The sequence below is a fragment of the Artemia sp. Qi Xiang Cuo genome, chromosome 20 (assembly GCF_049724085.1).
Source record: "Artemia sp. Qi Xiang Cuo chromosome 20, ASM4972408v1, whole genome shotgun sequence".
NCBI lineage: Eukaryota > Metazoa > Arthropoda > Branchiopoda > Anostraca > Artemiidae > Artemia > Artemia sp. Qi Xiang Cuo.
The window spans coordinates 16,746,589-16,771,034 of NC_142813.1; the positions used below are offsets into that span (position 1 = coordinate 16,746,589).

General features: G+C 33.3%; 1 protein-coding gene and 1 pseudogene across 1 annotated transcript in view; one reads left to right on the top strand and one right to left on the bottom strand.

Annotated features, from left to right (window-relative positions):
• The window catches only part of LOC148939941 (uncharacterized), a 117,113-nt gene that overhangs the window by 59,222 nt on the left and 33,445 nt on the right, over positions 1 to 24,446 (top strand). The gene's annotated exons all lie outside the window — the stretch shown is intronic.
• On the bottom strand, positions 20,299 to 20,493 carry LOC148939942 (small nucleolar RNA U3; annotated as a pseudogene).

The following is a 24,446-nucleotide window of genomic DNA, read 5'->3' on the forward strand; positions in this document are numbered from 1 at the left end:
TCATGCTTAGGCCTACCGGCACAAAGGTGGTAATACCGGCAATTTGCCACCGACACAAAGGCGGCAATACTAAGGCCTACTGGCAGTCATGAACCCAGCCGGAAATTCTCTTTTGGGAACTGGTAAATACTACTAGGAACTTTGTTTTCAGCAATTTTATACGGTAATACTTCCCTTTTTCTATTAAATGAAATACTTCAATGTGTTTAAGCATACTGTAAACTTTTTAATGAAATTCTTGGAACAAGAAATGTGCCTGGAACAATTCTTGGAACAAGAAATTTTAATGCAATTTGGGTCAAGTTATCTTCGAATTTATATTAGGTTCTAGAAACTTTAAGTAGACCAATGGGCTCAATAGAATTTACGATGTTTGTCTTCTGGAATTAATAGTAGGATATTGGGTTTATTGACAGAAAAGTAGAATGTGCCAAATGCTAATAGCTAAGTTCTAACAAAATAAAGAATGACAAGTTTCTAAAGCCCTGAATTCAAAGGACCTTGGAAAGCGTTTGTAAGCGGACTCTTGAAGTGTTCTAATCAGTTCCTCTCGTGTATTACTTCTTTCAAGTTCTTGTCTTGTGTTTGTTTCAAACCATTGTATATAAACTTTGTATTATAAATGCATAGTTTATAGTAAAGAGACTGTTGTAGCGTATCCACGAGAACACATAGCTCTGATCGCTCGAATGCGGCTTTTAAAAAGCGTTCTTTGGTATTCAAGTTCTGAGAGAAATACACAACATTAAGATAAAAAGTATTCAAAAAAGGCTTTAGTTTTTTTTGTTTATTGTAGCTTGTAATTCCCGCTTGAGCTATGAAAAAAAGCTTCAATTGTTGACATAAAATCTATAATAAATGGGTCTAATTAACCCAGGTATGAAATGTAAACAAGCCAAGTCATAATTATGTATAGTAATTTAAAATGTATTTGAAAATTCCTATTTCTTTCGGAGGTGGACAAGGGGAGGGGTGTGTGTGTGTGTGACAAAACACTTAATATTCGAAAGTTTTGAGAACTAGATTAATTATACTAATAGGAAATTAAACGGCTTTGTGGACACTGTATACTTTTGTAAACACGTGCTGTTTGAACCCAAAATAATGTTCTAAACATTAAATGGAACCATTGAACTTGCTTTCTATGAGCGGTTGTTTTTTATGGTTTTTTAATACAGAGGGGGGGGGGGGGCTAATAAGTAATCGGACCCCCATGGAGAGAGCAATCTTGTTTTAAATCTCTAAGGAAAAAATAGCTACGGAAGTAGAAAGAAGTCGAAACTTAAAACAAACAAAAGTTATTGCTTTGTAGATTACGCAAGATATGTCAACAAACCTACCTAAAATTAACTTAGTCGTGATATCTCCTAATATTTGTAGAATTTTAAAAACTATTACTTCCCTGAAACCATAAACCAATCACATAAAACAGGATGTTTTCTTAGGAGGAGAAAATTTCATATGTAGTCTACAGAAAATAATTTACTAATTTATGAGCTTCTTAATATTCTTTAACAGGCCATGATATCTATAGTTTTTGGTATAAGATTATAATTATCTGAAAAAAAAACAGGCAAGTTAAGTTTTCGGTATATAGGAAGCTAGTTTTTAGAATTCTACAAATATTGGAAAATATCACAAGTCAGTTTATTTGAGCTGGTTTTGGAGATATATCTTGCGTTATCTGCAAAGCAATAGATTTTAACTTCACTCTCTATTTCCGTTTACACTGTAAAAAAATTGTTTGAGATTCAACAAAAATTGTTTGTAATACTTATCAACAGCAAAATTGAAATTTCAACAGCTTAAATTGAATATTAGAGACCATTTTGGAGTTCCATTATCATTATTGAATGTCCAATCTGTTGAGAAACAAAAATGTTGGATTCCCATTACCGAATTAAATTTCAAACACAACATGTTGGATTTTAAGATCCCTATTGGATTTCCATCTTGTTAGTTGGATCTTATTCTTTAATGGATTTCCATTACTATGAATAGGGAGGCATCTCTAATTTTGAAGGGGGCACCTCTGCTGCCATCTATAACCAGTCGAACTGCACAATAAACGCCCATTTTGACAATGTTATTGATCTACTAACAGTACAAGATTACACACCTGTTTCTAGGTCAATGAATTTACGTAAGGTTTCTCTTACATCAAAATTTTTCCATGAGACAAGATGAATTTGAAAGTAGAAACGAAAATAGTAAGGCATCTCAGGGAATGCTAACTCGTATTAAGAGACACATCTTATTTTTTGTTTCGGCGGTTCTTGACTCTTTTCAGTATAATACACAAGTAGCGTTTGAACAGTGTTGTAAGGTCCCTTACCCCAAACCCAAAGGGTCCCCCTCCCCCCAACTTTTTGCCCCCCCATTATTTAATACTTTTTTGATGAGCACTTGAGACACAGAAGGCCCCCCTCCTCCCAACTGTTTGGGGCCCATACCCCCCCCCCCCCCATTTTTATACTTAATGCAGTTTATTTTTTTAACATGATAATTTTATTTCAACTTTTTTTATATGTCATAGAATGAACAAGTACACATTATGGGATTAATGAGACGATTATGAATTTGAACATCAAGTACCGCAACCACCAAAGACCCGAGCCACCAATGACCTCAACCTCAAAGTTCCCCTGTCTCCAACCTCCAAGGGGCTCCCTCCCCCCAGCTTCTGGGGGTCCATCCCCCCATTTTCGTATTTTTTGAAGTTTATTTTTATTAACACGATAATTTTATTTCAACTTTGTTTTTACATATCTTAAAATGAACAAGTACACAATATGGGATTAGTGAGACGATTATGGATTTGAACATCAAGGACCGCAACCACCAATGACCCTATCCACCAATGACCTCTACCTCCAAGGTCACCTCTCTCCAGCCTCCAAGGTCCCCCCTCCAAAAAAGGGGGCCCATCCCAATACCAAAACATTCTAACTCTCATTGGGCCTTCAGGTATAAACAGAATTAGTTCACCGGACGGGTGGGGGAAAAAGGCGTGGGGGGCGGCTATTTGCCCTTCGATCAATTTTGACTCTTAAGAGCTGGACTAGAACTTACAATTTCCAATCAAATGAGCCCTCTCTGAAGTTTACACGAGTATCTCTTCCTGCCTCCGGGCCCTGGGGGTTTTGTCGATGCCAAAGTTTTGTTACTTAACCTTTTAACTATTTTTAACAAAATGGTATTTTTAACCCTTGCATATAAAGCAGTTCTGGGAGAAAATAATAAAAAATATTGAAGCTATATAAGATTTATTCATTTATTTATGCTTGCACCGGTTATCTTTATGTTTGTAAGATAGTTAATTTTAATTTCTGTTCGTTCAGGGTTTTGTTTATTCTTTAAAAGTAATTTCTGGTCTTTTTGAGTTTCAACTATAATAGGAATTAATTTCTGCTGGTCCTGAGTTCAATATGGCTCTTTACTCTTCTTGGAAAACTTATTTTTATATAAGGTTTTTTTTAATTAATAATAATAAAACATTGAAGCCTTATGGCCTTTGCAATAGTCAGTTTAATTACATGCCTCTGAAAAATCAAACCTGATTTTTTCACGCAAGAATGAATGGATCGAATTCATTCTGTATCATTCCATTTGTTGATACAGAAAGAACAGTATCGTTTTGATTAGATGATCTTCGGATTTTTTGTGCCACAATAATTTAGCATTTATCGCAAAGTATGTATTTTAACCTTATTTTAAGTATGACTTTAATTTTAAGTATTTTATAATAGATTTACTATGTGTTTTTCCCATACAAAACTTTTCCTTATTAAAGTCTTTGGAGTGGGGACAGCGTAGTTGGCATAAAGAAGAAAACTTTAGCGTCGACAGTAGGAGAGGGGGAAGGTGAGGTTGGAGACTCATCCAATACGGGGCGGAACTTCACTTATCTCCTCCGTTCCCGATTTAGGAGATTAGAGAGACTCTTTGGGCTGTAGAATGTTGGACCGTTTGAGTTGTGGAAGACGTTAAAATACTCAAAAATACTTTATATTTTTAGTTATTACAGGATTGCTTTCATAGATTGTGGAATGGTGAGTCCCCTGGCTCATGATTTGGGTGAGCCTCAACTCATAATATGCAATTTTGATTAATTGTTCCATGTTATGTGCATATATTATTCTATATATGTTATTTTGAGTTATACTTTTATCGCATTGCGTTCATTTTTAAGCCTTGAGATAAAAACTGAAACCTTAGCGTAAACAATGGTGGGGGGAAGTCTCCCCCCTCAGATGCATAATTGAGCAGCCACAGAGAAAGTAATACAAATGAGAATAATCTGTCTTTTGAAAATGTCTTTTTTCAAAAGACACGAAAATAATCGTTTAAAGGAACCTGAAGTGCTATCTCTGACATTTCCATTGATTCTTTATTCCCGTTACTTTCAGATGTAAAATTTAGAATATTATCGAATTGGTTTAGTCCCCTCCCTGAATAATTCACACTTGGAAAACTCATCCCCTGGGAAATTCCTCCCCCCCCTCCAAGAACATTTTCTTTTCCTGCTGATAATTCCCTCGCGTTAAATTCCACCCAGCAGAAACTACCCAGCCGTTGAATAAGCTCCCCCAAACATATTCCCCTCAGATAATTTCGGATATTCATAAAAATGGAAGCTGAAATTTCTACTCAACTTTTTAGGTCATGAAGCGATGCTATAGCGTTACCTAAGTAAAGAGCCATAAGGGCTCATTGAATTAATACTTATTTATTTTTCCAGGGGCACTTTATGTAGAAGAGGTGGTCGCATAAACTTTGGAACGGGTTTCATTGAATTGCAAATTAAAAGTTATAGTGTCCTTACACCAGGGGTGGATCCAGGATTTTCTTAGGGGGGGGGGGGCTGCAAAAGAGGTTGATCCAATAGACTTGCGTTAGGAGCAAGTTTAATTTACGCATTCTGGCGTTAATTAGGTACATTACATTACTTTAGACTACGTTAGGGGGGCACCCCCTCGCCCCTCCCCTGGATCCGCCACTGCCTTACACTCTCCGTTTCTTTCCTTGTTAGAGCAGATGCCTAATAGGTGTGTGTTAATACCAAAACATTCTAACTCTCAATGGGCCTTCAGGTATAAACAGAATTAGTTCAAAGGAAGGGGTAGGGGGGTTGCTATATAATACCTCTTGATTCTCGCGAGTATTTCTGGTCTAGGCAGTTTTTATGAAAGGAAAATTGGGAGATTTTACCATGGGCGATTTTCCTGGGAAAATTTTCCGACGGTTGGGGGAAACTTCTGGGGGAGGGGGAGTTTAAAGGCCTGTGTTACTACTAAATAAACTAACAATTTTCACTATTTTCGCTTTAATTTCTTAAATTCTGATTTTTGATTCTTATTGATTTCTTTGGACTAATTTACGGCGTGTTTGATTACGATTTGAATGTAAAAACAATACAGTGATTTTTGGTATTTATTCAAGAATTTCGTTTAAAATACGAAATAAAGAGCGTTTCGATGGCAAAATTTTATCTTCTACCCAGATTGGATGCGATTTATTGGTTTTACTTGTATGTGAACTCTACGAAATCAAGAAAGGTTAAGACACACGGTATAGGGTATATATGATTTTTTTGTTCTTTTGATTCTTTGGTTTGGGAGGAGGGCAGATGCCTACTAGGTGTTTGTTAATACAAAAAAATTATAAATATATTTTATTTACTGTAATATACTTATTTTTTTAAAAGGATGGGGTGGGGGTGGCTGTAAAGATCTACTCTACATCTACATCAATTAATTCTGAATGTAAATTCTGTAATAAAAACATAACATTTATTTCTTTTCAACATAATCGTATTCTTTTTTTTTAATAATTTTCAGTATTTTTTCATTTTTAATTTTCCGGTCAAATAGCATAAACTTAAAACCCAAATGCACATGTCGGGCATTCCAGTCAGAACACGTAAAGATAAGAAATTTAATATCAGGTCTTAATTCAAAATGTACACTGGGTAAGTAGGCTTAATAATAAAAAAAGTGACCTTTGAATTTCTAATCGAATGAGCCTTTTTTGAAGTTTCTACGACAACGCCTTCGATAAAAACCTTATATGCCCCCAGGGCATAACTTAAAACGCTTGCCCTGAAGGTTGTGAGGGATTATCCTCCTCAAAAAAATATTTTCTATCTGGAAATCAACTACGCTGAACAAAATGGCTATCTCAAAATTTTGATTGGATGTGTTTGGGAAAATGATGGGCGCGGGGGGGGGGGGGCTAGTTAGCCCTCTAATCATTTTTTACTATTAAAAAGGGTACTAGCCCTTTGAATTTCCAATCAAATGAGCCTTTTTTGAAGTTTCTACGACAACGCCTTCTATAAACACCTTATAGGCCCCCAGGGCATAACTTAGAACCCTTGCCCTTAGGGTTGTGGGGGAGTATCCTCCTCAAAAATATATTTTCTATCAGGAAATCAACTACGCTGAACAAAATTGCTATCTCAAAATTTTGATTGGATGTGTTTGGGGGAATGATGGGCGTGGGGGGGGCTAGTTGGCCTCCAATCACTTTCGACTATTAAAAAGGGCACTAGCCCTTTGAATTTCCAATCGAATGAGCCTTTTTTGAAGTTTCTACCACAACACCTTCTATAAAAACCTTATATGCCCCCAGGGCATAACTTAAAACCCTTGCCCTGAGAGTTGTGGGGGAGTGTCCTCCTCAAAAATATATTTTCTATGTGGAAATCAACTACACTGAACAAAATGGCTATCTCATACTTTTGATGGGATATGTTTGGGGTAATGAGGGGCATGGGGGGAGGCTAGTTGCCCTCCAATCATTTTCGACTATTAAAAAGGGCACTAGAACTCTCTATTTCCAATCGAATGAGCCGCCTTGGAAGTTTCTTCGATAACGCCTTCTATAAAAACCCTATATGCCCCCAGGGCATAGCTTAAAACCCTTTCCCTGAGGGTTGTGGTGGAGTTTCCTCCTCAAAAACATATTTTCTATCTGGAAATCAACTACGCTGAACAAAATGGGTATCTCAAAATTTTGATTGAATGTGTTTGGGGAAATGATGGGCGTGGGGGGGCTAGTTGCCCTCCAATAACTTTAAACTATTAAAAAGGGCACTAGCCCTTTGCATTTCCAATTGAATGAGCCTGTTTTGAAGTTTATACAACAACGCTTTCTATAAAACCGTATATGCCCCCAGGCCATAAATTAAAACCCTTGCCCCGAGGGTTGTGGGAGATTGTCCTCCTGAAAAATATATTTTCTATCTGGAAATCAACTATGCTGAACGAAATGGCTATCTCAAAATTTTTATTGGACGTGTTTGGGGGAATGATGGGCGAGGGGGGGGGGACTAGTTGCCCTCCAATCATTTTCGACTATTAAAAAGGGCACTAGAACTCTCGATTTCCAATCGAATGAGCCCCCTTTGAAGTTTCTACGACGACCCCTTCCGTATGAAGTGCCTCTGGGAAAAAAAAATAATAATAACAAAACATTGGAGCCGTATGGCCTTTACTATAGGCAACGCTACAGCGTTGCCTCTGAATTGATTTTTTAATAAAGTTGGGTTTTACTTTTCAGAAATAAGAACATCCACGTTTGAAATACATTTGATTTTAATAATAATTTTTTTAATAAAGTTTCGGTTTTAGTTTTCGGAAATAGGAACATCCGCGTTAAAAATATATCTGATTATATTAATAATATTTGATTTTTAATAAAGTAGGGTTTTAGTTTTCAGAAATAGGTTTTAGTTTTCCGAAATAAGAATATCCACACTTGAAATGCACTTGATTATATTAATAAAATTTTATTGTTCTTAATAAAGCTGGGTTTTAGTTTTCGGAAATAAGAACACCCACGTTTAAAATATATCATGTTTTATTACTAATATTTGATTTTCTAATAAAGTAATTTCATTGTCGAAATCAACGATAAACCTGTTTTACAAGTTGAAGTACTCATCTTTTTCACTCCCAACATTAATTTACGACTTTTTGTATACCCCAACATCAAGAAATACTTTTCAGAAGGCTTTATTATATATTTTCAAAACATGTTCTTTTCTTAATATTCCTCCTAAACCCATTTTACAAGTTTAAGTACTCATCCTTTTCCCCCACAACTTTACTATTCGACTTTTTGTATACCCCAACACCAAGCAAATACTTTTCAAAAGGCTTTCTTATATTATTTCAGAACAAGTTCTTTTCTTAATATTCCTCCTAGACCTGTTTTACAAGTTGAAGTACTCATCTTTTTCACTCCCAACATTACTTTACGACTTTTTGAATACCCCAACACCAAGTAATACTTTTCAAAAGGCTTTATAATATTCTTTCAGAACAACTTCTTTTCTTAATATTCCTCCTAAACCTGTTTTACAAGTTGAATTACTCATCTTTTCTTTACTCCCAACATTACTTTACGACTTTTTGCATACCCCAAAACCAAAAAATACATTTGAAAAGGCTTTATTATATATTTTCAGAACAAGTTCTTTTCTTAATATTCCTCCTAAACCTGTTTTAAAAGTTAAAGTACTCATCCTTTTCACCCACAACTTTACTTTACGACTTTTTAAATACCCCAACACCAAGCAATACTTTTCCAAAGGCTTTATTATATTATATTATTTCAGAACAAGTTATTTTCTTAATATTCCTCCTAAATCCGTTTTACAAGTTGAAGTACTCATCTTTTTTGCACCCAATATAACTTTACGACTTTTTGCATACCACAACATCAAGCAATACTTTTTAAAAGACTTTATTACATTATTTCAGAACAAGTTATTTTCTTAACATTCTTCCTAAACCCATTTTAAAAGTTGAAGAACTCATCTTTTTTTACTCCCAACATTACTTTATGACTCTTTGCATAACCCAACACCAAGCAAATATTTTTCAAAAGGCTTTAATATATTATTTCAGAACAACTTCTTTTCTTAATATTCCTCCTAAATAACCCAACACCAAGCAAATATTTTTCAAAAGGCTTTAATATATTATTTCAGAACAAGTTCTTTTCTTAATATTCCTCCTAAACCTGTTTTATAAGTTGAAGTACTCATCCATTTCCACTCCAACATTACTTTACGACTTTTAGCATACTCCAACACCAAGCAATACTCTTCAAAAGGCTTTATAATATTTTTTCAGTACAATTTCTTTTCTTAATATTCCTCCTAAACCTGTTTTACAAGTTGAAATACTAATCTTTTTTACTCCCAACATTACTTTACGACTTTATGCATACCCCAACACCAAGCAAGACTTCTCGATGCTTTATTATATTATTTCAGAACAAGTTCTTTTCTTAACATTCCACCTAAACCTGTTTTACAAGTTGAAGTACTAATGTTTTGTCACTCCCAACATTACTTTACCACTTTTTCCATACTCCAACACCAAGCAATACTTTTAAAAAGGCTTTATAATATTATTTCAGAACGACTTCTTTTCTTAATATTCCTCCTAAGCCTGTTTTATAAGTTGAAGTACTCATCTTTTTCACTCCCAACTTTACTTTACGACTTTTTGCATACCCCAACACCAAGCAATACTTTTCAAAAGGCTTTACAATATTCTTTCAGAACAACTTCTTTTCTTAATATTCCTCCTAAACCTGTTTTAAAAGTTAAATTACTCATCTTTGTTTCACTCCCAACATTACTTTACGACTTTTTGCATACCCCAAAACCTAGCAATACTTTTCAAAAGGCTTTATAATATTATTTCAGAACTAGTTCTTTTCTTAATATTCCTCCTAAACCCATTTTACAAGTTTAAGTACTCATCTTTTTCACACCCAATATTACTTTACGACTTTTTGCATACCACAACATCAAGCAATACTTTTTAAAAGACTTTATTACACTATTTCAAAACAAGTTATTTTCTTAACATTCCTCCTAAACCCATTTTACAAGTTGAAGAACTCATCTTTTTTTTCTCCCAACATTACTTTATGACTCTTTGCACAACCCAACACCAAGCAAATATTTTTCAAAAGGCTTTAATATATTATTTCAGAACAAGTTCTTTTCTTAATATTCCTCCTAAATAACCCGACACCAAGCAAATATTTTTCAAAAAGCTTTAATATATTATTTCAGAACAAGTTCTTTTCTTAATATTCCTCTTAAACCTGTTTTACAAGTTAAAGTACTCATCCTTTTCCACTCCAACATTACCTTACGACTTTTTGCATACCCCAACAACAAGCAATACTCTTCAAAAGGCTTTATAATATTATTTCAGAACAAGTTCTTTCCTTAGTATTCCTCCTAAACCTGTTTTACAAGTTGAAGTACTAATCTGTTTTACTCCCAACATTACTTTACGACTTTTTGCATACCCCAACACCAAGCAAGACTTCTTAAGATGCTTTATTATATTATTTCAGAACAAGTTCTTTTCTTAATATTTCACCTAAACCTGTTTTACAAGTTGAAGTACTCATCTTTTTCACTCCCAACAATACTTTACGACTTTTTGCACACCCCAACACCAAAAAATACATTTCATAAGGCTTTATTATATCATTTCTGAACATGTTCTTTTCTTAATATTCCTTCTAAACCTGTTTTACAAGTTAAAGTACTCATCTTTTTTCACTCCCAACATTACTTTACGGCTTTTTGCATACCCCAACACCAAGCAATACTTTTCAAAATACTCTTAAACCCATTTTATAAGTTGAAGTACTCATCTTTTTTCACTTCCAACAATATTTTACGACTTTTTGCATACCCCAACACCAAGCACAACTTTTCAAAAGGCTTTATTATATTATTTCAGAACAAGTTCTTTTCTTAATATTCCACCTAAACCCATTTTACAACTTGAAGTACTCATCCTTTTCACCCACAACTTTACTATATAACTTTTTTGAATATCCCAGCACCAAGCAATACTTTTCAAAAGGCATATTTCAGAACAAAGTCTTTTCTTAATATTTCTCCTAAACCCGTTTTAAAAGTTGAAGTACTCATCTTTTTCATTCCTAACATTACTTTACGACTTTTTGCATACCACAACATCAAGCAATACTTTTCAAAAGGCTTTATTATATTATTTCAGAACAAGTTCTTTTCTTAATATTCCTCCTAAACCTGTTTTACAAGTTTAAGTACTCATCTTTTTTCACTCCCAACATTACTTTACGACCTTTTGCATACCCAAAGCAATACTTATCAAAAGGCTTTATTATATTATTTCAGAACAACTTCTTTTCTTAATATTCCTCCTAAACCTGTTTTACAAGATAAAGTACTCATCTTTTTTCACTCCCAACATTATTTTACGACTTTTTGCATACCCCAACACCAAGCACAACTTTTCAAAAGGATTTATTATATTATTTCAGAACAATTTCTTTTCTTAATATTCCACCTAAACCCATTTTACAACTTGAAGTACTCTTATCACATCCTTATCACCCACAAATTTACTATACAATTTTTTTGAATATCCCAGCACTAAGCAATACTTTTCAAAAGGCATATTTCAGAACAAATTCTTTTCTTAATATTTCTCCTAATCCCGTTTTACAAGTTGAAGTACTCATCTTTTTCATTCCTAACATTACTTTACGACTTTTTGCATACCACAACATCAAGCAATACTTTTCAAAAGGCTTTATTATATTATTTCAGAACAAGTTCTTTTCTTTTACTCTTAAACCCATTTTATAAGTTGAAGTACCCATCTTTTTTCACTTCCAACAATATTTTACGACTTTTTGCATACCCCAACACCAAGCACAACTTTTCAAAAGGCTTTATTATATTATTTCAGAACAAGTTCTTTTCTTAATATTCCACCTAAACCCATTTTACAACTTGAAGTACTCATCCTTTTCACCCACAACTTTACTATATAACTTTTTTGAATATCCCAGCACCAAGCAATACTTTTCAAAAGGCATATTTCAGAACAAAGTCTTTTCTTAATATTTCTCCTAAACCCGTTTTAAAAGTTGAGGTACTCATCTTTTTCATTCCTAACATTACTTTACGACTTTTTGCATACCACAACATCAAGCAATACTTTTCAAAAGGCTTTGCTATATTATTTCAGAACAAGTTCTTTTCTTAATATTCCTCCTAAACCTGTTTTACAAGTTGAAGTACTCATCCTTTTCACTCCCAACATTACTTTACGACTTTTTGCATACCCCAACACCAAGCAATACTTTTCAAAAGGCTTTATAATATTATTTCAGAACAACTTCTTTTCTTAATATTCCTCCTAACCTGTTTTACAAGATAAAGCACTCATCTTTTTCACTCCCAACAATACTTTACGGCTTTTTGCATACCCTAACACCAAAAAAATACATTTCAAAAAGCTTTATTGTATTATTTCAGGACAAGTTCTCTTCTTAATATTCCTCCTAAACCCATTTTATAAGTTGAAGTACTCATCTTTTTTCACTCCCAACAATACTTTACGACTTTTTGCATACCCCAACACCAAGCACAATTTTTCAAAAGGCTTTATTATATCTTTTCAGAACAAGTCCTTTTCTTAATATTCCTCCTAAACCCATTTTACAAGTTGAAGTACTCATCCTTTTCACCCACAACTTTACTATACAATTTTTTTGAATACCCCAACACCAAGCAATACTTTTCAAAAGGCTTTATTATATTATTTCAGAACAAGTTCTTTTCTTAATATTCCTCCTAATCCCGTTTTACAAGTTGAAGTACTCATCTTTTTCACTCCTAACATTACTTTACGACTTTTTGCATACCACAACATCAAGCAATACTTTTCAAAAGGCTTGATTATATTATTTCAGAACAAGTTCTTTTCTTAATATTCCTCCTAAACCTGTTTTACAGGTTGAAGTATTAATCTTTTTTCAATCCCAACATTACTTTACGAATTTTTGCATACCCCAACACTCAGCAAATACTTTTCAAAAGGCTATATTCTATTATTTCAGAACAAGTTTTTTTCTTAATATTCCTCCTAAACCTGTTCTACAAGTTGAAGTACTCATCCTTTTCCACTCCCAATATGACATTATGACTTTTTTGCATACCCCAACACCAAAAAATACATTTAAAAAGGTTTTATTATATCATTACAGAACAAGCTCTTTTCTTAGTATTCCTCCTAAACTTGTTTTACAAGTTAAAGTACTCATCCTTTTCACCCAAAACTTTACTTTTTGACTTTTTGAATACCCCAACGCCAAGCAATACTTTTCAAAAGGCTTTATTATATTATTTAAGAACAAGTTCTTTTCTTATAACTCCTCCTATACCCGTTTTACAAGTTGAAGTACTCATCTTTTTCACTCCCAACATTACGACTTTTTGCATACCACAACATCAAGCTCTACTTTATAAAAGGCTTTATTATACTATTTCCGAACAAGTTCTTTTCTTAATATTCCTCCTAAACCCATTTTACAAGTTGAAGTACTCATCTTTTTTTCCTCCCAACATTACTTTACGACTTTTTGCATTCCATGCAACCAAGCAAATCCTTTTCAAAATGGTTTATTATATTATTTCAGAACAAGCTCTTTTCTTAATATTCCTCCTAAACCTGTTTTATAAGTTGAAGTACTCATCCTTTTCCACACCAACATTACTTTACGACTTTTTGCATACCCCAACACCAAGCAATACTCTTCAAAATGCTTTATAATATTATTTCAGAACATGTTCTTTTCTTATTATTCCTCCTAAACCTGTTTTACAAGCTGAAGTACTAATCTTTTTTCACTCCCAACATTACTTTACGACTTTGTGCATACCCCAGCACCAAGCAATACTTTTCAAAAGGCTTTATTATATTATTTCAGACCAAGTTCTTTTCTTAATATTCCTCCTAAACCTTTTTTACAATTTAAAGTACTCATCTTTTTCACTCACAACAATACTTTACGACTTTTTGCATACCCCAACACCAAAAAAATACATTTCAAAAGGCTTTATTATTTTATTTCACAACAAGTCGTTTTCTTAATATTCCTCCTAAACCTGTTTTAAAAGTTGAAGTACTCATCTTGTTCACTCCCAACAATATGTTACATTTTTTTGCATACCCCAACACCAAGCAATACATTTCAAAAGGCTTTTATTTTAATATTTCAGAACACGTTCTTTTCTTAATATTTCTCCTAAACCCGTTTTATAAGTTGAAGTACACATCTTTTTTCACTCCCAACATTACTTTAAGACTTTACGACTTTACGCCCTAAAGTCGTACGTTTATGACTTTTATGACTTTACGACTAAGTTATGTGCGCTTGTAACCTAGTCTAAATTAACCTTAAAAATGAAAAATATGCAAAAATCTACCTTTTAACATACTGTAAATTACCCTTAAAAGGTCGAATAATATCCCTCGTGAAGAGCATTGCTTGGTGTTGGGGTATGCAAAAAGTCGTAATTTAACGTTGGAAGTAAAAATATGAGTACTTCAACTTGTAAAAACGGTTTAGGCAGAATATTAAGACAACCTGTTCTGAAATGATATGATAGAGCCTTTTGAAAAGTACTGCTTGGTGTTAGGGTATGCAAAAAGTCGTAAAGTAATGTTGGGAATGAAAAAAGATGTGTACTTCAACTTATAAAATGGGTTTAGGAGAAATATTAAGAAATGAACTTGTTCTGAAATAATAAAATAAAAGCCTTTTGAAAAGTATTGCTTGGTGTTCTGGTATGCAAAAAGTTGTAAAGTATTGTTGGGAGTGAAAAAGATGAGTACTTTAACTTGTAAAACAGGTTTAGGAGGACTATTAAGAAAAGAGGTTGCTCTGAAATAATATTATAAAGCCTTTTGAAAAGCATTGTTTGGTGTTTGGGTATGCAAAAAGTCGTAAAGTAATTTTGGGAGTGAAAAACGATTAGTACTTCAACTTGTAAAACAGGTTTAGGAGGACTATTAAGAAAAGAACTTGTTCTGAAATGATATAATAAAGCTTTTTGAAATATATTTTTTTGGTGTTGGGGTATGCAAAAAGTCGTAAAGTATTGTTGGGACTGAAAAAGATGAGCACTTTAACTTGTAAAACAGGTTAAGGAGGCATATTAAGAAGAGAAGTTTTTCTGAAATAATATTATAAAGCTTTTTAAAAAGTATTGCTTGGTGTTGGGGTATGCGAAACTTCTTAAAGTAATGTTGGGACTGAAAAAAGATTAGTACTTCAAGTTGTAAAACAGGGTTAGGTGGAATATTAAGAAAAGAACTTGTTCTGAAATAATATAATAAAGCCTTTTGAACAGTATTGCTTGGTGTTGGGGTATGCAAAAAGTCGTAAAGTAATGTTGGGATTGAAAAAAGTTTAGTACTTCAACTTGTAAAACAGGCTTAGGAGGAATAATAAGAAAAGAACATGTTCTGAAATAATATTATTAAGCCTTTTGAAGAGTATTGCTTGGTGTTGGGGTATGCAAAAAGTTGTAAAGTAATGTTGGAGTGGAAAAGGGTGAGTACTTCAACTTATAAAACAGGTTTAGGAGGAATATTAAGAAAATAGCTTGTTCTGAAATAATATAATAAAGCCTTCTGAAAAGTATTCAGATGAGTACTTTAACTTGTAAAAGAGGTTGAGGAGGAATATTAAGAAAAGAAGTTGCTCTGAAATAATATTATAAGCCTTTTGAAAAGTATTGCTTGGTGTTGGGGTATGCAAAAAGTCGTAAAGTAATGTTGGGAGTGAAAAATGTAATGTTATAAAGTAATGCTGGGAGTAAAAACGTCAACTGGTAAAACAGGTTTAGGAGGAATATTAAGAAAAGAACTTGTTCTGAAATAATATAATAAAGCATCTTGAGAAGTATTGCTTGGTGTTGGGGTATGCAAAAAGTCGTAAAGTAATATTGGGAGTAAAAAAAAGATTAGTACTTCAACTTTTAAAAAAGGTTTAGGAGGAATATTAAGAAAAGAACTTGTTCTGAAATAATATTATAAAGCCTTTTTAACAGTATTGCTTGGTTTTGGGGTATGCAAAAATTCGTAAAGTAATGTTGGAGTATAAAAGGATGAGTACTTCAATTTATAAAACAGGTTTAGGAGGAATATTAAGAAAAGAACTTGTTCTGAAACTCTATAATAAAGCCTTTTGAAAAGTATTTGCTCGGTGTTGGGGTATTCAAAAAGTCATAAAGTAATGTTGGGAGTAAAAAAAGATAAGTAATTCAACTTGTAAAATGGGTTTAGGAGGAATATTAAGAAAAAATTGTTATGAAATAATATAAAAAAGCCTTGTGAAAAGTATTGCTTGATGTTGTGGTATGCAAAAAGTCGTAAAGTAATGTTGGGAGTGAAAAAGATGAGTACTTCAACTTGTAAAACGGGTTTAGGAGGAATATTAAGAAAAGAACTTGTTCTGAAATGATATAATAAAGCCTTTTAAAAAGTATAGCTTGGTGTTTGGGCATTCAAAAAGTCGTATTGTAAAGTTGTGGATGAAAAGGAAGAGTACTTTAACTTGTAAATCAGGTTTTTGAGGAATATTAAGAAAAGAACTTGTTTTGAAATAATATAATAAAGCATTTTGAAATGTATTGCTTGGTGTTGGGGTATGCAAAAAGTCGTAAAGTAATGTTGGGAGTAAAAAAAAGATGAGTACTTCAACTTTTAAAACAGGTTGGGAGTGAAATAGATTAGTACGTTAACATGTAAAACAGGCTTAGGAGGAATATTAAGAAAAGATCATGTTCTGAAATAATATAATAAAGCCTTTTGAAAAGTATTGCTTGGTGTTGGGGTATGCAAAAAGTCGTAAAGTAATGTTACAAGTGAAAAAAAGATGAGTACTTCAACTAGTAAAACAGGTTTAGGAGGAATATTAAGAAAAGAAGTTGTTCTGAAATAATATTATAAATCTTTTTGAAAAGTATTGCTAGGTGTTAGGGTATGCAAAAAGTCGTAAAGTAATGTTTGGAGTGAAAAGAAACATGAGTACTTCATTTTGTAAAAGAGGTTTAGGAGGAATATTAAGAAAAACAGTTGTTCTGAAATAATATTATAAAGCCTTTTTAAAAGTATTGCTTGGTGTTGGGGTATGCAAAATGTTGTAAAGTAATGTTGGGAGTGAAAAAAAGATGAGTACTTCAACTTCTAAAACAGGTTTAGGAGGAATATTAAGAAAAGAATTTGTTCTGAAATAATATTATAAAGCCTTTTTGAAAAGTATTGCTTGGTGTTGGGGTATGCAAAAAGTCGTAAAGTAATATTGGGAGTGAAAAAGTTGAGTACTTCAACTTGTAAATCAGGTCTAAGAGGAATATTAAGAAATGAACTTGTTCTGAAATAATATAATAAAGCCTTTTGAAAAGTATGTGCTTGGTGTTTGGGTATACATAAGTCGTATAGTAAAGTTGTGGGAGAAAAGGATGAGTACTTCAACTTGTAAAATGGATTTAGGAGGAATATTAAGAAAAGAACTTGTTCTGAAAAGATATAACAAAGCCTTTTGAAAAGTATTTCTTGGTGTTGGAGTATGCAAAAAGTCGTAAAGTAATGTTGGGAGTGAAAAAGATGAGTATTTCAACTTGTAAAAAAGGCTTATCGTTGATTTTGACAATGAAATTTCTTTATTAGAAAATCAAATATTATTAATAAAACATGATATACTTTAAACGTGGGTGCTCTTATTTCCGAAAACTAAAACCTAGCTTTATTAAGAAAAATCAAATATTATTAATATAATCAAATGTACGTCAAATATGGATATTCTTATTTCTGAAAACTAAAACCTATTTTTGAATACTAAAACCCCACTTTATTAAAAATCAAATATTATTAATATAATCAGATATATTTTTAACGCGGATGTTCCTATTTCCGAAAACTAAAACCGAAACTTTATTAAAAAATCATTATTAAAATTAGAAGTATTTCAAACGTGGATGTTCTTACTTCTGAAAACTCAAGCCCAACTTTATTAAAAAATCAAATATTATTAATAGAAACGGATGTATTTTAAACGTGGATGTTCCTGTTTCTGAAAACTAAAATTCTCTCTGCTGTGTGTCAGGATGAGCTTATCTTTGAAGATTTTTGAGAAAAAAATTCAGCTCATCTCTCTCAGATTTGGTAAAAGTTCTGTTGAAGTATCTCATTTTCTAATATATCTACTATGAGCCTGCTAGTAGTATCTTTATCTCCGAAAATTCCTGTTCTTACATCTCTGACCTTTTTAATAGGTATTCTGAACGTTTGACGTTCTAGCATACCCTAAAAATAAAGATCATTTAACAAAGTAATGTATAATATATTTTTAATGAAATAATGACTTGTAGAATATTAATAAAAAAAATATGTTTAAGACAGTATTATTCATTATTAACATCATTCAACAATCTCGGATATCTTGAATTGCTAACATAAAATAGTTTATCATGTTCTATATTGATAGTGTTGATACACTCTTTTCATTATTCATATCTAGTGTAATAATTATTAATCCATTTTAAGTATGCAATTTTAACTGGGGCGTCACCTACTGGCTCAATCTGCATTTCATCTTTGGTACTATTGGATTTATTAACTATATGATCAATAGTAGTAATAACGTTCACTTGTGCTTCATTTTCCATCACTTTATCTTTATAATCATTGATGATATTGTGTGCCAATGCCCTTTTTATTTTGCAAGCAATTTCACTGTCTATTCTCACATTGTGTTTACACAGGTAACAGTTCTGGCAGGCAACCATGATATGATTTATAATATTAGTGCAGCAGTTGGATTTTCTTTTCCCTTTTGCATTCATTTGAATACTAATACCAGAACGAGGGGAATAAGATGTATCAGTAGGTAATGTGTTACTAGAACCATGAGCAAGAAGATGCCCCTCTTCATCAACTATTATTTTTATGTCGGCATTCTCTTTGAGCACTATCATCTCTTGTAATGATACTCTTGCATATCCACCATTTTGTACAATGAAAATTCTTGGGTACTCCAAAGAATTCTAAACTCTTACTGTCATGACAACGCACGCATACATTTGCAATAGTGCTACCATTTGTACTTGTTTCATAGTTCAAATACTTCTCCTTGTCAGCATTCAAGACAACAATGACTTTATTCTGTGTACACACCTTCCTCAAATCATTCATTTTCACTTTTTAAACAAAAATATGTTGCAGAAATCAATCCTTTCAATGTAGAAAAATAACTGATTTGATAAATGCAGTAAAGTTATTAGTTTTGATTATCGGGCAAAGAGTACCGGTGGGAAAGCCGCGTCGTGTTTATGAGCAAGCATAGAAAATGATTGGTACAGCCACAAGCATATTTCATGTCATTTTAAGATGCGTAAAAAAGTTGAAAAAACCATGTTTAAAAAAATAATAAAAAAAAATAAAAAAACTTCAAAAAATTATAGAAAAATGGGGGGATGGACCCCAAAAAGGTGGATTGAGGGGGTCCCTGGAGGCTGAGGTCCTTGATGGCTAGGGTCATTGATGGTTGCGGTCCTTGATGTTCAAATCCATAATCGTCTCACTAATCCCATATTGTGTACTTGTTAATTCTAAGACATGTAAAAAAATTTGAAATAAAATCATTATGTTAAAAAAAATAAAATTCAAAAAGTATTAAAATGGGGGGATGGGCACAAAAAATTTGGAGGGAGGGGGCCCCTTGGAGGTTGGAGAGAGGGGACCTTGGAGGTTGAGGTCATTGGTGGTTGCGGTCCTTGATGTTCAAGTCCATAATCGTCTTACCAATCCCATATTGTGAACTTGTTCATTCTATGACATGTAAAAAAAATTGAAATAAAATTATCATGTTAAAAAAACAAACTTCAAAAAGTATAAAAATAGGGGGGGGGGGATGGGCCCCAAAAAGTTTGGGGTAGGTGGGGCCCTTTTGTGTCTCAAGTGCGCATAAAAAAAGCATTAAAAAATGGGGGGAGCCAAAAAAGTTGGGGGAGGGGGGATCTTGGGGTTTGGGATAGGAGACCTTACAACACTTTTCAAATGGTACTTGTGTATTATAATGAACACAGTCGAGAACCGCCCAAATAAAAGATAATAAGGTTCTCTTAATAGGAGTTAGCATTCCCTGAGATGCCTTACCATTTTCATTTTTACTTTCAAATTTATCTTGTCTCATGGAGAAATTGTGATGTAAGAGAAACCTTACGTAAATCGATTGACCTAGAAATAGATGTGTAATCTTGTACCATTAGTAGATCAATAACATTATCAAAATTGGCGTGTCTTGTACAGTTAGACTAGTTATAGATGGCAGCAGAGGTGCCCCCTTCGAAATTAGAGATGCCTGGCTACTACTATCGTTGTTCAATATATTAGGCCTATAATCCTATCGAACAATAATCTAGTTGGATGCTCTAAAAGCTGCCAGGGATGGTCAGCAATAGCCAGTTTCAGATATAAACCTGAACAGGTCCTTCTCCTGCTCAAAGCAGACTTTACCACTCATCATAATGTTTAGTGGAATCGTCGGTTTCCAGCGAAACCCAAGTAATCATACTACAGAATTAATCCCGTAAAGTATGATATTAACATTTAATAAGTCCGAACTTGTGTTTATCTAGAAAAGGCCAAAGTGGCCAAAGTTCCTCTTTTATTAATACACTGTAACTATTCCATAAGCCATTAGTGATTAAAAAATTCATATAATATTCTTCCATTGCTCCAAAATCTTAATTATAAGCGTTAATTATAACCAAGTCACAATTCCAACAGAAAAATTGGACTTTTTTTACTTGTTTGAACGCGAGCAACATATTTTGTTGGAAATCAAATTTTGTTTTTACAGTTTACTTCTGTCTTTACTTCCGTAAGACAAAACTTCGTTTTTTTCTTAAATTTCGCTCTTTTTGTTTTTTAATAAAATAGTAAACTTTATAACTATTTTTTCAAACTTAGACGATGAAATTAAAGAAGTCAAAATATTTTTTTTAAATAGGGTATTAAATGCAGGTTTTACTGCTTATCTCCCTTAAACTTTCAAATGAAATATGTGCAACTATGTCACGTAGATAAAAAGCCCGAGGGGTTTGTTATTGGCATCTTTGAGAGGTTGCTGGTAAGAACTTCGATTGTTGTCATGGAAATGAACATAGATAAATGACATTTTTTTCGTTAGGCTGTTTCTCGAAAAAGTTTTTGGTATTCACATTTTAAGGGACCTGGGAGGGGAAGTGTAAAGGAGGGGAGATTAAAACCTTCCGATTAAAGGTTCACGGCCAGATGAATACAATTGCACCTTTTATTACGCCATTGGTGCTCAACACAGAGTGCTCAAAACTTTCGGTTCAGACTTTTATCATAGGCAGCGCAATAGCGCTGCCTAAGTAAAGAACGATGTTGGCACAATGTTTTATTTATTTTTACCAGGACACTTTGTATGGTAGGAGTTGTCGTAGAAACTTGGGAAAGGACTTATTCGATTGGAAATTGGAACGGCTAGTGCCCTTTTAATAGTCGAAAGTGATTGGAAGGCAACTAACACCCCTTCCACACCCACCATTTCCCCAAACACATCCAATCAAAATTTTGAGATAGCCATTTTGTTCAGCGTAGTTGATTTCCACATAGAAATTATGTTTTGAGGAGGACACTCCCCCACAGCATTCAGGGCAAGAGTTTTAAGTTATGCTCTGGGGGTATATAAGTTTTTTATAGAAATATAATAAAAGAAAGATAATTTTATAGACGACAAAGATAGCTTTGTCGTAAAAACTGCACAAAAGCCTCATTCAATTGTAAATTGAAAGGGCTAGTGCTCTTTTTAAGGTCGAAAGTGGTTGGCCCCCCACAGGCCTCAGGGCAAGGGTTGTAAGTTATGCACTAGGGGCATATAAGGATTTTTTTACAGAAAGTATTGTCGTAGAAACTTCAAAAAGGAATCATTTCATTGGGAGTTGAAACAGCTAGTGCTGTTTTCAACAGTCAAAAGGGATTGGATGGCAAGTAACCCCCCTCTCACGCCCACCATTTCTCCAAACACATCCAATCGGAATTTTGAGATAGGCATTTTTTTCAACGTAGTTAAAATGTCCGAAAATTATATCTTTGAGGTTGACAACCCCCTCAAAGCCCTCAGGTCAAGGGTTGTAAGTCATGCCCTTGGGCATATAAGGTTTTTATAGAAAGCGTTGTCGTAGAAACTTCAAAAAGGGCTCATTCGATTGGAAATTCAAATGACTAGTGCCCTTTTTAATATTCGGAAGTGTTTGGAGGGCACCTAAACCCCCTCTCCCGCCCACCATTTCCCCAAACACATCCAATCAAAATTTTAAGATAGCGATTTTCTTAAACGTAGTTGAAAATTCTGGAAATTAGGTCTTTAGGGATGACACCCCCCTCCCCTCAGGGCAAGGGTTGCAAGTTATGCCCTGGGGCATATAAGGTGCTTATAGAAAACATTGTTGTAGAAACTCAAAAAGGGCTCATTTGATTGGAAATTGAAAGGGCTAGTGCCCTTTTTAATAGTCGAAAGTGATTGAAGGCAACTAGTCCCCCTCCCATTTGCCCATTATGTTTAAAAACTAAATTAATCAAAATGCACTTAAGATTCAATCAAAATGCACTGTGTTAATACTAATTCTCAAAAAAACATCTCAGCAGTATCCCAAGAACGACTGAGGGTATTATGTTCAAACTTTCGGGGCTAATTCTGCTCTTAAAATTTAACCAAATCAAAATAGCGTAAGTGTATCCAAGCTATCAAATAAAGTAAACAAATTTTTTTTGCGAATGGTATCAAGTTTCCTATTTCAGGTCAACAGAGGAAGTATGAAACTAAATTAAACACTACTATATGTGTCAAGATTTTTAAAAGGGTGTATATTGTTAAAACTTGCTGAGAATTTTTCTCCAGCATTAAAATAGCAGGCCAAACCATAAAGTCTTCAAAAAATCGAAAAGATTCAAAGAATTATTTTCTTTTTCCACAAAATAAAACTTTTTCCACAAAATAAGTTTTTCAAAGAAAAGTAAAGAACTCCATTGAACAAAAAACGAACAAAAATAAAATCAAATGATCTACCAAGTTTGAAACTATCACAAATCAGCATCGATAAATAAATGAAACCCAAAACGAACACAATTTACAATAAATAACAGAGTCAAACTCAAAACGAGCAGAAATTAACGTGAGTAGGGCTCAAAACCCCTACGCCTTCCCAAGGCCAGAACAAAATTTGCCCTTTACTGAAAAAATACAAATGAATGTTCATTGTCAGTTTAATATACATATACTGATATTTAGTAATCAAGATGTTAATATTATTTGATTTATTAAAGTTATAAAAGTAAAAACATTTATATTTTTAAGATTTGTTTCAAGATTTGCGATATGGGAGCATAACATTTGAAGCACGGTACCAAAGAGTATGGGTAACTTATTAGAGTGGGAACTGGCGCTAATATCAACAAAAAATACTATCAACGCCATCCAGCGTTTGGTGACACTTGATATTTTGTAATAGTGAGAATACTTAATTTTATTGTTCTATTTGGTAAGATTAGGGTAGTATCAAGCAACTGATATCAGATCCTGACAAAAATGATTACAGAGCTTGAAAAATTGCCAAGTGTCGCCACAATCTAGATGGCATTGATATTTTTTTGTCGAAACTGGCCCCAGTTTCTACTCTTATAAATTACCCATATTCTTTGTACGTTACTATGACACAGCACGTATTTTGAGAACCGCTGCTCTAGACTGTTCATCTCTTAAGTAGGACTCCTGTACTGGTTCAATAATTTTAGAATCTATTTGTTTTCCAACGTCATAGACGTAATTACACAAGGTTGAATAGAGCGTCTGAGCCCAACCAGAAGAGTGATCTAATATATCAGGACTTTCTCATTTTTTATATCTTTATTCTATCATTTTCAAGCTGTATTTGAGCCAAAAGTTAGGTTCTGAATATCAAATGGTGCTATCATACTTTAATTATGCTTTTAAATTTATGACTTTTGAATTCACTATCTTTTGTGTATCATTGAAATCAGTCAATACAACCATGATGCAAAAAGTGCACATCCAGTGAGGATTCGCTCAGAGACAAGATTCTCGCATAGAAACCAAGAGGGTATTCGTGCCGATGAGCAGGTACCAGAAGTTTTCGCGACAAAAACTTCTAGCAATCTGAAAAAAAAAGGTTTACACTTGAGCCAAACTTTAATATAAAGTTAAATTTATGCAAAACTACAGTGCTAATAATGTAATTTGTTCAGCTGAATTTAACTTTCAGGTGTGATATTCATGTTTGACCAATCAGAGCGAAGATTTTGAGAAGATCTTTGAAATTAGAAAAGATGGAAGCTTAGCATAACTTTTCTATCTAACTGATGAATCAGGCGCAATATACAACGATATTCCAAGAGTGAATTTTACTTGAAAAAAATTTAGGGTTTACAATAGTCTTTTCAAAGTAATTTCTTGCCAGTATAATTTCTTTTTCAGTAGTGCAAGTTGGATGTTAAAATCAAGGAAAACAC